The sequence below is a fragment of the Lolium rigidum genome, chromosome 3 (genome assembly GCF_022539505.1).
Source record: "Lolium rigidum isolate FL_2022 chromosome 3, APGP_CSIRO_Lrig_0.1, whole genome shotgun sequence".
In the NCBI taxonomy this organism is placed as follows: domain Eukaryota; kingdom Viridiplantae; phylum Streptophyta; class Magnoliopsida; order Poales; family Poaceae; genus Lolium; species Lolium rigidum.
In genome coordinates, this window is record NC_061510.1 from 277,708,882 (window position 1) to 277,724,831 (window position 15,950).

A 15,950-nucleotide genomic window follows, 5' to 3' on the forward strand; every position below is an offset into this window, starting at 1 on the left:
ATTTTCCCTGTGGAACCAGCTGAAATGTAATGTCTTCTAATTATCTAAAAATCCACAGGCTATGGAACTGCATTTGCAATGGTGGCAGGAACGACCTTGCTTCGGCAACCTTCTCTTGGATCACATGTTGGCGGTCGCATAACCACCCGTGTATCTCACAGAACCAGGAGGCCTCCCAAGTCCCAATGTGGTCTCGATGGCACAACGACACAACGCTAAGGTACCGAAACATGATGTCCTACGAGCAGTACACGTTCCCCCGGTTACCCCTGGCATTGGATTGCGCTTGCGATCATCGCGAGATCAATGTTTGAGGAATTCTATATCGAGGGGGGAAAAGAATGCCCATTTTACTGCCGGAGCAATTTTTCAAGATTTCACAGAGCAAGCTTTAGATGTTATCGCCCTCGCAAAACAGGAAATGCGAGCTATGGCAGGAATGCACAAGGATGGGCAATTAGTGAGTCTCATTGCAGAGGCCATTGTCATAGTTGCCGTGGGATATATGTTGGATGAGGTAAACTCTATTTAGAGTAGTATATATTTTTGAAGTGGGATTGCACTTGATTGACACAAATTTATCTTGCGTCCAGATCTACCGCAGAATTTGTGGATCCACAAATGGTGAAACTGTTGATACAGGAAGCGTTGGAACTAAGGTGTCAATACTTGAGGAGTACGGGACAAATCTTACAAGATTAGCCCTGGAGGTACCATACTAGCCTGACTGCTCATTGCAAGTTTTCAGCACATATGAGAATGTTGAAAGAGAGCTGATACCATTTTTTACAGGGAAAATTAGAACCTGTTGTTGGAAGGGAAAACGAGATCAAGAGTGTCATAGGAATCTTGGGAAAAATGAATAAAAGGAATCCATGCCTGATTGGAGAGCCTGGTGTTGGAAAAACAGTGATTGCCGAAGGTCTTGCGCTACGCATCGCTACCGGCGATGTGCCTCAAGCAATTGAAGGAAAAACGGTTCGTGCTCATTCCGACAACATATCTTCTTTTGACCAAATTGATGACCTCTCTTGTACTAAAACTGTTTCACCTGTTCGTGCTCCTTGGATGTGGATGAATAATTAGCACTTGTTGACATGTCAGGTTATCGCCCTTGATTTGGCACGTCTAGTTGGTGGTACCAGATACCGTGGACAGTTTGAAGAAAGGTTGAAGAATTTGATGGAAGAAATCAAACAGAATGGTCAGATAATAATTTTCATTGATGAAGTTCACACGGTGCTACGAGCAGGAGCAGTAGAAGGCGGTGCAATGGATGCTGCCAATATTCTGAAGCCAGCACTGGCGAGACGCGAAATTCAGGTATGAAGAAGCATGGTAGCCGTGGATTACTTCATGAACTAGTATCACCAATGTTCATAATATAGTTAGTTGGTCGTTCTGCCATTGTCAGTTATCAAATGAGACCTTCTTTATCTTTTGCTAGATTGCTCACCGTAAATTTTGTTGTCAGTGTATCGGAGCCACTACATTCGATGAATACAGGAAGCACATCGAGAAAGACCCTGCATTGGAGAGGCGTTTTCATCCTGTGAAAGTTGCAGAGCCCACAGTCGATGAAACCATAGAAATCCTCGAAGGGCTACGGGAGCAATACGAGATCCACCACAAGGTCCGAATAACAGACGGAGCATTGAAAGACGCTGCTGTACTCTCACAGCGATACATCAGGTTTGTGAGTTAAGAGAATGCTTGTGTATCATACAAGCGGGTTCACTACAGGGGAATGGCCGGCTATGCCGACGGCCACCACATACGCCGAGGGCTTTTTATCGGGGCCGTCGGCGTATGACCCGGCACGGCCAGCCAGCCCGCCAGATTGCCGTCGGCGTAGCGAAGTCTACGCCGAGGGCAGCCCTCGGCATATATTTGGCCCTAGGCGTAGAGAGGGCTACGCCGACGGCCACCCTCGGCATAGACATTTTTAAAATTTGTCTAATTTTGTAAAAATCATAACTAATTCATACAATGTCAGAAAAATGCGTATGAGGTATCAAAATGTTCAGAAAAACATTCTCTATCCGTTTATGTCAAAATCATACATATTTGAATCATGTACAGTACCATGTTAACATAGTAACAATTCAAACACTTTCTTATATGTCCTCGGGTTCCCGTTTTGGGCAGATGGCAATTTAAACGAAGTCAGAAAATCCCGCGGAGCCGCATGGCATCATTTTATGTGTCCTAGTAACCACTCCAAAAGACGGAATTGGGATACGGCAGTTATTTTGGAATACCCTTCACGAACAGGGCTATCAAGTCCGGAGTTCTATGGCTTTTAGGAAAAATGAGTAGGAAACAGCCCGTGACACCGCATAGTTTGTCGGAACGAGACCATATTTGGCACGTGCGTGGTCCCTCAGATGGGAAGCAAGGCCCCGGAAGCAGATTTCCAATCCGACCCATGGGCGATGGTTTTTTCATTTTAGGGGTGCCAAAACGGGTTTTTTTTGTGAAGCAGCTACATGAGGCGTATTTTTGTATTGCGCGAGACCTCCGCGTAGTAGTAGGACACCACCTCCGCACCGTATATCATATGCCATATGTGCGTGCTAGCTATCTGGGAATCCCTGCGGCTTCCTGCTTGTGTCCTGTAGAATCCGCCAGGAAAGTGACCGGATTTGAACTAGGGGTACACTTTCCGTCACTCAATAAATTCGGGAAAAATGTTTTTAGATCTACAACACATCACTTTATGTGCTAAATTTTTTTCCGTTTAGCGCGATGGTGAACGGGTGCACCCAGCGCGCCCGCATGCACCTATACGCATCTCCGTGGGCGCCCGTTTTGGCCGGATGGCAATTTAAACTAAGTTAGAAAATCCCTTGGAGCCGCATGGAGTCATTTATGTGTCCTAGTAACCACTCCAAAAATTGGAATTAGGATACAACAATTATTTTGGAAAACCCTTCACAAACAGAGCCATCACGTCCAGGAGTTCTATGGCTTTTAGGGCAAATGAGTAGGAAACGGCATGTGACACCGCATAGTTTGTCGGACCGAGGCCATATTTGGCACATGTGTGGTACCTGGGATGGGTAGCAAGGCCCGGGAGCGGATTTCCAATCCGACCCATGGGCGATGGTTTTTTCATTTTCGGGGTGCCAAACGGGTTTTTTTTGTGAAGCGACTACATGGGGCGTATTTTTGTATTGCGCGAGACCTCCGCGTAGTAGTAGGACACTGCCTCCGCACCATATATCACATGCCATATATGCGTGCTAGCTATCTCGGGAATCCCTGCGGCTTCTGCTGTGTCCCGTCGAATCCGCGAGGAAAGTGACCGGATTTGAACTAGGGGTACACTTTCCGTCGCTCAATAAATTCCGGGAAAAATGTTTTTAGGTCTACAACACATTACTTTATGTGCTAAATTTTTTCCGTTTAGCGCGATGGTGAACGGGTGCACCGAGCGCGCCGTACGGCCATACCACATCTCCGTGGGGGCCCGTTTTGGCCGGATGGCAATTTAAACTAAGTTAGAAAATCTCTTGGAGCCACATGGCGTCATTTTATGTGTCCTAGTAACCACTCAAAAAATTAGAATTAGGATACGACTATTATTTTGGAAAACCCTTCACAAACAGAGCTATCACGTCCAGGAGTTCTATGGCTTTTTGGGCAAATGAGTAGGAAACGGCTTGTGACACCGCATAGTTTGTCGAACGAGGCCATATTTGGCACGTGCGTGGTCCCTAGGAAGGAAGGCATGGCCCCGGGAGCGGATTTCCAATCCGACCCATGGGCGATGGTTTTTTCATTTTCGGGGTGCCAAAACGAGTTTTTTTTGTGAAGCGACTACATGGGGCGTATTTTTGTATTGCGCGAGACCTCCGCATAGTAGTAGGACACCGCCTCCGCACCACATATCACATGCCATATGTGCGTGCTAGCTATCTGGAAATCACTCGCGGCTTCCTGCGATGTCCCGCCGAATCCATTGGAGACCGACCGGATTTGAACTAGGGCTACACTTTTCGTCGCTCAATAAATTTCGAGAAAAATGTTTTTAGGTCTATAACACATCACTTTATGTGCTAATTTTTTCCGTTTAGCATGTTGGCGAACGGTGCACCAGCGCGTCCGGTACGGCCATTTCGCATCTCCCGAGGGGCCATTTTGGCCAGATGGCAAGCTGGACGTCATATTTGGATTACTCTAATTTTTAGGTTCAAATGATGATATGGATGTTATATTTAGATTCCTCTCATTTTTCTGATCGATTTAGACATATTATTTGTGGAATTTCGATTTTTCGATTTAAAGATATTAATTATTCAATATTAAATAGAAAAAACCAAAAAATAAAATCATTTTATTGTTATTTGAATTCAATATTATTATTCATTGTTACTTATATATTCATTGTTGTTTACTTAAGTAATTGTTTGGAATTCAAAATAAAGAGTTGTGACATCACGGTACAAGGGTTAATAGGGTTGATAGGCTATTATTATCAGTAAGGTGTCAATTCTTTAATGCTGTGTTTGGATGCATAGAAAGTGGGTGTGGAATTGGAATTTGGCCCAATTCTGCAAATTCTGCCGTTTGGACTGGACTCGGAATTGCTATGTGGAAAGTGGGCTAAATTCCGAGCCCCCCACCTCCCGTGCAAATAGAGAGGCCCAACTTTCCGAGGTCTCACCCTCGGAAAGGCTCGGAAAGCTGCCTCGCCCGTCTTCCCCCCGCACGACTGCCCCGCCCCGCCTCCCTCCCGTCGTCCTCGCGCCTGCCGCCGCCTCCCTCCGGCCTCCCTCCCGGCCACCTTGCGTCCGCCGCCGCCTCTCTCTGGCCTCCCTCCCGGCCACCTCGCGCCCGCCGCCGCCTCCCTCCCGTCTCCGCCGATTCGACCCTGCCCCGCCTCCCTCCGGCCCCTCCCCGTCTCCTTCCTCGCGGCCGCCGCGGGACTCACCCTCGCGCACGCCGCCGCATGCCCTGCGCACGCCGCCGACTCCCTCCTCGCGCCCGCCCACCGACTCGCCCGGCGCCCTTCTCCCTCCGGCTCCCTCGCATCTCCCTCCTCGCGGCCGCCGCCAGGCTCGCCCTTGCGCACGCCGCCGCATGCCCCTGCGCACGCTGCCGACTCCCGACTCGCCCCGGCGCCCTTCTCCCCTCCGCCGAGCCCCTCATCGGGGCCTGCTCCGCGAGCCCCTCATCCAGCCCTGCTACGGCGAGCCCTGAGATTGAACAGGAAATACATGGTTTATTTTTATGTTTAAAATTGTGCAAATTCAACAAAATATGAAATTCCATACTTTGTACATCCAAACAGGATTTAGAATTGGTTACACCATTTGATTTCAACATCAAATTCCAAACACATCCAAACAATAGAATCGAATTAGAAGCCAATTACTTTCCATCTCGGATTTGGAATCTTAGTCCAATTCAATTCCATGCCAACTTTCTATGCATCCAAACACAGCGTAAGGGAAGCTCATCCGAATGGAACCAAGAAGTTAAGCGTGCTGAGGTTGGAGTAGTGTGAGGATGGGTGACCGGCCGGGAAGTTTAATCATGATTGTAATTTGACCTAGGATTAAGTGTACTTAGAGTTAAAAGTGTATGGGTGAAAGGTAAATAAGAAAAAAATGGTAAAAAAAAATTAAAATTTGAAAAATTTTAAAACTCTATGCCTACGGCAAAGCCCTCGGCATATAGAAAAAATTATTTTTTTTCGAATTATTTTTTTTGAATTTTTTTTGGAAAAAAGAAAATTTAAATTTTTCAAATTTGTATGCCTCCCGGTTTTGCCGTCGGCGTAGCGTGCTACGCCGAGGGCCGGGCTACGCCGACGGCAATATTGTCTATGCCGAGGGACCTATACGCCGACGCCATACGCCGAGGGCTGCCGTCGGCGTAGCCTACGCCGAGGGCCAGACGTGGCTACGCCGAGGGCAGCTGGCCGTCGGCATATGCGTCCATTCCTGTAGTGGTTGATCCTACTCGTTTGCAAATTTCAGTGAAAGATAAGCTCTACTATGAGTACTTAATGGTTCCAATGTTCTCGTGGAGTCCTGTTTACACTGTCTTGTTTTGTTTGCAGTGATCGTTTCCAGCCAGACAAAGCAATCGACTTGCTTGATGAGGCAGGATCTCATGCCAGGCTACAACACGGCAAGGTAGTCTTGAGGCACCAATCTGTTGCCCAAAACATTGCATAATCCACGCAGTTTACATGATGTAACAATCTAATAATTTGAAAATATACTTGACAGGTATCTGAGCAAGTTAAATATTTCGACAAGAAGCGCAAGGAAGTTATCAAACAGAAGAACCAGAGCTTAATGGATTAATGGATTAATCAGCCGCGTCCTGTCTTAATGGATTAATCACCCTGCCACTTATTGACCTTGACATAACAATGTCATTCATTCATTCTAATTTCACTTCTGGTATGTGATTACAGGCGGCAGAGCTTCGCGGCAAAGAGCTGGAACTCCTGTCCATGATCACGTCCGCCGGACCGGTGGTCACCGAGGCTGACATTCAGCGCGTGGTCTCCTCCTGGACAGGCGTCCCGGTGGAGAAGGTCTCCGTGGACGAGTCTGACCAGCTGCGCAGCATGGAGGCGACCCTGCACCGGCGCGTCATCGGGCAGGACGACGCCGTGACGGCCGTGTGCCGCGCCATCCGCAGAGCGCGCGCCGGCCTTGGGAGCCCCCGCCGCCCCATCGGCAGCTTCGTGTTCGCCGGCCCGACGGGCGTGGGCAAGACGGAGCTGGTGAAGGCGCTGGCGTCCTGCTACTACGGGTCGGAGGACGCCATGGTGCGGCTGGACATGAGCGAGTACGGCGAGAGCTTCGCGGCGGCGAGGCTGGTGGGCGCGTCCCCGGGCTACGTTGGGTACCAGGAGGGCGGGCAGCTGACGGAGGCGGTGCGCAGGAGGCCGCACACGGTGGTGCTGCTGGACGAGATCGAGAAGGCCCACGGGGACGTGCACAACGTGCTGCTGCAGGTCATGGAGGACGGGCGGCTGACGGACGGCAAGGGGCGGACGGTGGACTTCAGGAACGCGCTGATCGTCATGACCTCCAACGCTGGCAGCGGCCTCTTCGTCGGGAACGGCGAAGGCGTTGAGGTGGTGACGAGCGTGATGGTCGAGGAGGAGATGAAGAGGAAGCACGGGTTCCCGCCCGAGTTCCTGAACCGGCTGGACGAGGTGATCGTGTTCAGGCAGCTCAGCAAGCCCGATGTCAAGAAGATCGCGTCGATCATGCTGGGAGAGGTCGTCAGCCGGGTGAGGGAGAGGGGAATCAGGCTGCAGGTTACGGAGGGGTTCAAGGAGCTCGTCGCCGAGAAAGGCTATGACCCGAGCTACGGCGCGCGGCCGCTGCGGAGGGCCATCGTGAGGCTGGTGGAGGACAAGCTCGCGGACATGATGCTCGCCGGGGATGCCAATGAAGGGGATTCCTTGGTTGTAGATACTGACTCAGCAGGGAAAGTGGTGGTGCACCGCCAGCACGATGAGCCACGGCCTCATTTGCAGACTCCCGGGCCTATTGCTGCCTAGTTTTCAAGTACTAGCTAAATACCTTTGCGTTGCTACGGTGAAATGTGTACTGTACTACTTTCTAAATGTGCAGGCACATATGTTCTGACATGCCATAACCAATCCAAACTTTTCAAAAGACAAGGTGTGATCATCTTGAAATGTCTTCATATGGTGCACGGGAGGTCCCGGTGCACGTTTCCTCCATCAATTTCGTTCTCAGTTTCATTGTGTTTCAAGAATTAAATCTAAGTAAGTACCATTTAAAATGAAACATGATGCTACTTTTGCTGCTCTTGTGACATCATCCTCTATTCTTGCAACATCGTTATTGAAACAATAGCACAATTGTCCATGGGAAAGCCATTCCATTTTTTTTTTTTTGAACGAGAGCCATTCCATTCCATGGCTCTTCATCATGTGAACACGTGTATTCGTGCCGATAGTTGTCCGACATTGCCTCAAGTTCCCTATCCCATATACTACACACATCTACTGGCTCGATGAGTGTCTTACCGAGTTAGAGCAGTTTGCCATGACAAACTGCTCTAACTCGGTAAGACACTCATCGAGCTTGTTGTTAGCCTCGATGAGACCCCTCCTATCGGTCGCCTCACAAAAGCTCACATAGCACACCATTCACTGTTTGATCTTCGAAGGACTTTGAACCTAGCACATGGTTTAGAAGCACCCTCAGAAATTACAGCTCTCCCTCTGCGTGATGGGATGACACGATTTGGCCTACTTGTTGACCCATGTCCCGTACTTTGTTGGTTACCATGTGAACATTCTTGGAAAATCTTTGTAAGGAATATTCCTAACCCAGGCGCGCTTCCGGTTGGCCACGAAATACTATGTTAACATGGATAGGTTCTCCTAGGCGACAGCCCCATTTAGGTTGTCTCCCGCTTTGAACGTGACCATTTGCATATTTGGGAGATGAAGCGGCAGCAGTAGGACCTTGATTTAACCTGGAGAGGAACTGTAAAGAGCTTAGCCTGAGTGAACTGATATTGCATTTGACTATTTCAAATTTCAGAAATATGTATTGAGGGAGATTGTTCATCATTTAGGATAATAACTAATAAGAATCGAGCATTATATGTTGGAAAATTCTATGAGTAAATAATCAAATACTTGATCTCTTAGCATAAAACAGGTACGTCAGCTTCTTATTTGTAGTACAATAATTTCGGCATAGCAAGTGATGCCACAATGCTTGTTTTCAAATTCTCAACAAGCAGAGATACCACCAAAGTTTAATTACATCATAGTAAGTTACATTCAGTTCATTTTGGCAGTATTGAACCATAGACAGCTGCATATAAAGGTTGCAGCACATCATTATCATTCAGTAGCCAATATGATTTTGTTCGATCAATTTATAAACCACAACATAACTATGCAATAATTTGTAAAAATACACAAGAAAATTACATGTACCAATTGAATGACCTATGCTAACGACTCTGTGTATGGCAGCCCTTAAAAACTATCCAGATCCAGTCAAGATTTCTGGTGTTGACAGTGTATTTCTCAATCACGAGGATGTTGAGGTCTTGCAATCATTCAAAAGGGATCATGAAGATAAAACTAGAACATAATTTTGAAATGATTTACTTGAGATATTTGAAAGAAGAGGGGTTGCACGGGCATCTCGAATCTTATGATCTTACTACTTCTGGTACTCTATTTCTTCCTCATCATATCATGTTACTTATCTCAAACAAAGAAATGTTTTCATCTCCATAATACTCCAATGCCTACAAAAGGGTTAGTTCTCCAAAAAATGATATGATAATTTCTACCAAGATGGAAACTATAGTAATTATTGAGAAACCATTTTATTCAAGAAGCTAACATATATAGGTGTAGGAAGAGTTTTAATGATATAGACTTCGCAATGGTTCCATTGGTATGAACAACACATGCTCAAGGTCGACCCCAACTTCTCCATTGCTCATCCTTCTCTTTACTCTTCCATAGATTATTTTTACTTTCATTAAAACTTACAAACTAATTATTATTAAAATTATTTTAAAATTTTAATAAGGACATAAAGGTGTGCTCAAATTAAATTTTATTTGAAAGCATATGGAGCATCACCACAAGATTTGAACCTATTAACTTTTAAGTCTCACTCTCTTCTTATGCATTGGTATTTTATATATGAATAAATAACAATAACTTAATGGTAATGAATGCATATAATGATCATTAGCTTTTATTTTAAATAACATGGAAAAATACAGAGGGTTCTTATTTTTTCCTCTTTCATAATATTTGCAATCAAAAGTAGACTCAACAACATAGTTGTCAATAGAATCACCACATAAAGAAAAATCATCTAATCAGCTTATGATTTCATCTATTTCTTTTAGATCATCATGTTCCCCCCCCCCCATAGATTAGATAGATTTATATCACATAGAGTATCATCATTAATAGTATAAGAAGGGGTGTTCATAGGAATTTGTGTGTTACCATTGTTGGGAGTTGGAGATGGGTGGCTACTCCATTCTTCCTCCACTTCTTCTACTTCATCCACTTCTTGGGGTTCCATGGGCATCCCCAAGCTTATGCTTTTTATCATCCTCCTTCTTTTGTTTTCCTTGGCACTCTCAACATGGTTCTTGCATTTAGAACATTAGTACACAAGGGAATATTCAACCTTTTAACATAGTTGTCTAGCATATCTTTCATATATTTGTGAGACTCACGAGAAATCTTCATAGCATCTTTCATTATCTAATATTTATATGGTTTTAATTTTATCAAGGTAATTAAAGTAAACTAGCAATGCAAGCAAAAATTCAAGTCTAGAGCTACGCTTCCCGGCAATGGCGCCGGAAAAATGTCTTGATAACCCTGCAGGGGATCCCCGGCCGTAGTATGATTCGATAAGTACCTGAGTGTCGAACCCACGAGGAGCTGAAGGTAAACTATCTATTCTCTAAAGCCCTATAACCCACTTATATAGCCTTCTATGAGTGCAGAGAGCACACCGTTTGGGAACCCCAAGAGGAAAGTATGATGAGCACATTAGCAAGTTTTTCCTCACTAAGAAATCAAGGTTTAATCGACCTGTAAAAGAAAAGCGTGACTTCTGAAGCTGTTGCTAGCTGACTTGTGGCAGAGCATACTACCGGCGTCAGCAACATGGAATCTGCACACAACACAACAAAAGTACTTTGCCCCAACTTACAGTGAGGTTGTCATTCTCTCCGGTTTTACTGAAAACAAAGGATTAACTGTATAGTGTAGAAAGAGATGTTTGTTTGCAGTGAAATTAAAGAGAACAGTGCTTGCAGTAAGTAAACAGAATAGGATGATTTTATCAATGTAAAAGAAAGGACCGGGGTGCATAGTTCACTAGAGGTGTCTCTCCATAAATATAACTAACATGCTGGGTGAACAAATCACAGCTGGGCAATTGACAGAATAAAGACCATACATGAAAAGATGATTAGTATGAGATTCGTTTGGGCATTACAACATAATACATAGACTGTAATCCAACTGCGTCTATGACTAATAATCCACATTCCGGTTATCATCCGAACCACTTTCAGTATTAAGTTGCAAGCAATAGATTATCGCATTAAACAATGTATGTAAAGTAAACAATAGAATTATCCTTAGATAAAGTATTGTTGTTTTCTCTCTAGTAGGAACATCACATCTACAATCTCAGAAGTTATTGTCAGTCTTCCAGATTCCTAGAGGCATGAACCCACTATCGAGCATAAATACTCCAAGAGCATTTACTTGGCCAAAGCATCTACTAGCAACGGAGAGCATGCAAGATCACAAATAACATATGATAAGTATATAATCAATCTCTACATAGTATTCAATATTCATTGGATCCCAACAAACACAACATGTAGCATTACATAAAGATGATCTTGATCATGATAGGAAGCTCACAAGATCTAAACATGAAGCATAAATTGGAGAAGACAATCATCTAGCTACTCATATGGACCCGTAGTCCAGAGATGAACTACTCACGCATCACTTCGGAGGCGGGCATGGCGATGTAGAGACCTCCGATGATGATCTCCACTCCGGCAGGGTGCCGGGAAGAGCTTCAGAACCCTCCCAAGCTAGGGTCGGCAGTGGCGGCTGTGACAGAACTTTTCGTGGATGGAGGCTCGGGTATTTAGGTTTTTCCCGAGATCGTGAATAAGTAGGCGGAAGGGCGAGGTTGGTGGACGCCTGGGGGGGCCACACCACCCCATGGCGCGGGTAGGGCCTGGGCCGCGCCATGGCCTGGTGTGGCCACCCATTGGCGCCTCTTCGTCTCTCCTCTGGACTCCGCCTTCATTACGGTAAAATAGGAACTTCGGCTTTTCTTTCGTTCAATTCCAAAAATATTTCATGTACAATTTTTCTAAAATACAAAATAGCAGAAAACAGGGAACTGGCAGTGTGGCATCTTGTCAGTAGGTTAGTGTGGGAAAATATAGAAAAGTGCTACGAAGTGTAAGCAAAACATATATAAATTGGTGTAAAACAAGCATGGAGCATAAAAAATTATAGATATGTTTGAAACGTATCAGCATCTCCAAGCTTAACTCCTTCTCGTCCTCGAGTAGGTAAGTGATAACAAAATAATTTTAAGGTGACATAAAGCCAACACAATCTTGATCAAGTTATTGTAAAATCATTGTTAGCTGGGATCAAAGTACTCTAAATATAGACATGAAATATATAATTCTAACAATAGAATTTAGCAACTATGTTGCAGCATGAAAAGTAACTCAAACGAAGGATCATGAATAATTGTGCGCTGAAAGCAACTGTTTATTTATGATCATAGAGAAAACATAGGAAAGTGGTACTCAGCTTGTCCATTATGAAGTAGCAAAACATAAATGACAGGATACCATCAAAGTTCAAGGGTTACTAGATACAAGTAATTTGAGAACAAGCAATAGCATAATCATGAATCCATCAATAATAAATTTTGGGATTATGCACATTATACCCATAATGAAAAATATGCTCTCTTAGTTGGTGCATAAAGCAAGAAGGTGAAGACTCAACATAAAACTAAAAGAAATGCCCTGCGCAGAGGAAAGCAAGATTACTCATGTGCTAGAGCTTTTTTTTATTTTGAATGCAATAGGAGTGTTGAAAATATATTTTGAGAGATATGCTTGTCTATATCAACGAATGGCATCAAATGATCTATCATCCTTTTAAGAGCGGCTCTCATGTAGTTCTCCATTGCACAATATTATTTAGGATCTCTCCAGTACATAATGTGCGGAGCTTTATTTGTTTATTTGTTTATTTTATATTTTGTTTGGGCTGGGCACCCAGTTGCCTTGCTATTTTTGCAATATTAAGGACCTAGAACATTATTCATGCTAGTCACGGAATGAAGTCATGAAAATACAATAAATCATTCAATACTTTCTCATGAGCTAAAACAAAACAAAAAACATGTAGTAATGTTTGTAAGTCTGAAGGTAGCACACAAGTAATTCACTTTGGAGTGGCGGTGAAATACCACATATAGGTATGTATGGTGGACACAATTGGCACTTTGGTTTTTGGTGGTTTGATGCACGAGTAGAGCTCATACTCAGTACATGCGAAAGCTAGCAAAAGACTGGGAGCGACCAACTAAGAGAGCAATAATGGCCATAATCATGCATAGCGACAAAAAATTATTAATCAAAGCACAAAGTGATATTACAAGTGAAAAACTAAATTATCATAGAGGCTTTAGGTGACTGGTTTGTAGTCATACATGATGTAAACATGTGCCAAGTCAACCCAATAAAGCATCAAAGAAGAATACACAATATTATGCTTTGTATGATGGAAACAAAACATGTTTTTTTCAATGGCACATTAAACACTCTCAGATATTTGAGACAAGGCATGCTACAACAATAAGTACTAAGCATATGATAAGAATAACATTCAACATGACATGCCAAAGTCTATGCCACAGTCTAAACAAGCTTTCTTTTGCATCACTATAAGCATGAATATTTTACTCATCTCCAACACCAATCAACTTATTTGAAACAACTTTCATAGATAATAATCAATAGACCAGAGAGCTAATCATACATAAATAAAGAAAACAAACAAGCTGAACAAAATAAGATGGAAAACCAAGAGCTAAACGCAGTACTAGCAAAAGAAGACATTCGTAGAACAATAGAAGTGAAAACTAGAGTGTTCTATGCAATTAAAACAGAGTGTGTCATTCTCCAAAACAAATATGTTGGGATTCAACCATATTCTACAACAAACAAAACAAAATAAAGGCGCTCCAAGAACAACACATAGCATATGAAGCAATAAAAATATAGCGTCTAGAAAGATGACCTGATACTTTGTTGATGAAGAGGCGATGCCTTGGGCATCCCCAAGCTTTGACACTTGTAACTCTTGGATATTTCTTGGAGTGACATGGTTGATACGTCCAAAACGTATCCACTTTCCCGAACACTTTTGCTATTGTTTTGCCCCTAATTTGTGTATTTTGGATGCAACTAACACGGACTAACGCTGTTTTCAGCAGAACTGTTCTGGTGTCTCGTTTTTGTGCAGAAATCCAACTTTCAGGAAAAACCTCGGAATTTATACCTCGGAAAAACCTAAAAACGCACGGGAGAAGTCGAAGTCGCCAAAAACCCTCCAGAACGCCGCCACATCGCGAAACTCCGTCTCGGGAGCCAGAAGTCTCCGTTCTGGCACTCCGCCGGGACGGGGAATTGGAGGAGATCACCGCCACCATCACCACCGACGCCTCTCCATCGACCAGCCATGTTTCACCCATCCATATGTGAGTAATTCCCCCGCTGTAGGCTGAAGGGGATGGTAGGGATTGGATGAGATTGGTCATGTAATAGTGTAAGATTGTTAGGGCATAGTGCCTAGTGTCCGTAATTGGTACTTTGATGATATTGTTGCAACTTGTTATGCTTAATGCTTGTCACTAGGGCCCGAGTGCCATGATCTCAGATCTGAACATGTTATTATTTCATCATGATATTCATTGTTTATGGTCTTACCTGCAAGTTGTATACACATGTCGTCGTCCGGAACCAATGGCCCCGAAGTGATAGAAATCGGGACAACCGGAGGGGATGGTAGTGATGTGAGGATCACATGTGTTCACGGAGTGTTAATGCTTTGCTCCGGTACTCTATTAAAAGGAGTACCTTAATATCCAGTAGATTCCCTTGAGGCCCGGCTGCCACCGGCTGGTAGGACAAAAGATGTTGTGCAAGTTTCTCATTGCGAGCACGTACGACTATAATTGGAACACATGCCTATTGATTGCTTTCTACTTGGACACCGTTTTATTATTATCTGCAAATGCCCTGCTTGATTGTTTGTAACATCCCAAAAATTTCAAAACAAAATAAATGAATTTCCCAAGTTCCAAATTTTGGAACCAACAAAAACTTTTATTGAATTAAGTTTGAGGCATAGTGATCTTGTTTAATTCTTGTGCTTTTGCCATGATTGCTTGTTATAATAGTTTGAAATAATCTTAAACCCTAAACCTCACCCCTCTTTTCACCATCCTAGTTAAAATAAAATAAAAGGAAATTAAATAAGAAAAAGGCATATGTGCCTATGGCTATTTTTATAAATGTTTACCCTAAGCTTTTCTACTTTGCTTAGAGGTTTGGAAAGCCTTCATACACCTTACCTAACACTTATAAAACCTAATTCAAGTTGTTTCCAAAGAAAATAAAAAGAAACTAAAAATGCCATAGAGGCATATGGGAGTAAAATAGCAAATTTGTGAATTTGAGAAGCTTGACCCTAGGACTTGTTGTGAATGGTGGGATCACTCCTATATACCATTTCAACACTCCACAACCTCATTTGGGTCAAGCCAAGTCAAATTAAAATTCAAATGCAACATATGCATAGAGGCATATGTGACACATAGCCATTTCACCAAACTTTGACCTAGGACTTTAAACCTTGACCAAATGATGGGAAACCTTCTCTAAACCTAACCTAATACTAAATTGACCCTAACCCATGCCCAAGTAAATCAAGGGGAACCATTTAAAAAAATAATGAAAATGGGCATATCACCTCTTATGTGTTATGGCCAATTTTGCAAATCTTTGAACAAGACCATTTGAAATGGTTTCAATGGTTTGAAAATGTTTCTAAACTAATAAGAATCACATTAGAGTCAACAAAAGTCAAATCAAATGGAGAGAAGTTAAATGGTGAGAAAATTCCATTTTTCCCTCACATACACTTTGGCCAATTTTGCAAATCTTCACCCAAGGCCACCTTTACTTGATCTCTTGCTTGTAGAATGCTTAGATATGATAAACAAACACAATTGCATCAAAGAAACCAAAATCAAATCAAAGCAAATCTCAAATTCCACATACATGTGATAGTTTAAATATACTTTTTTTAATACTTT

General features: G+C 43.4%; 1 pseudogene; it reads left to right on the top strand.

The window, feature by feature from the left end:
* Positions 1-430: 430 nt before the first annotated feature.
* LOC124696568 lies at positions 431-7,537 on the top strand (annotated as a pseudogene).
* Positions 7,538-15,950: the final 8,413 nt, after the last annotated feature.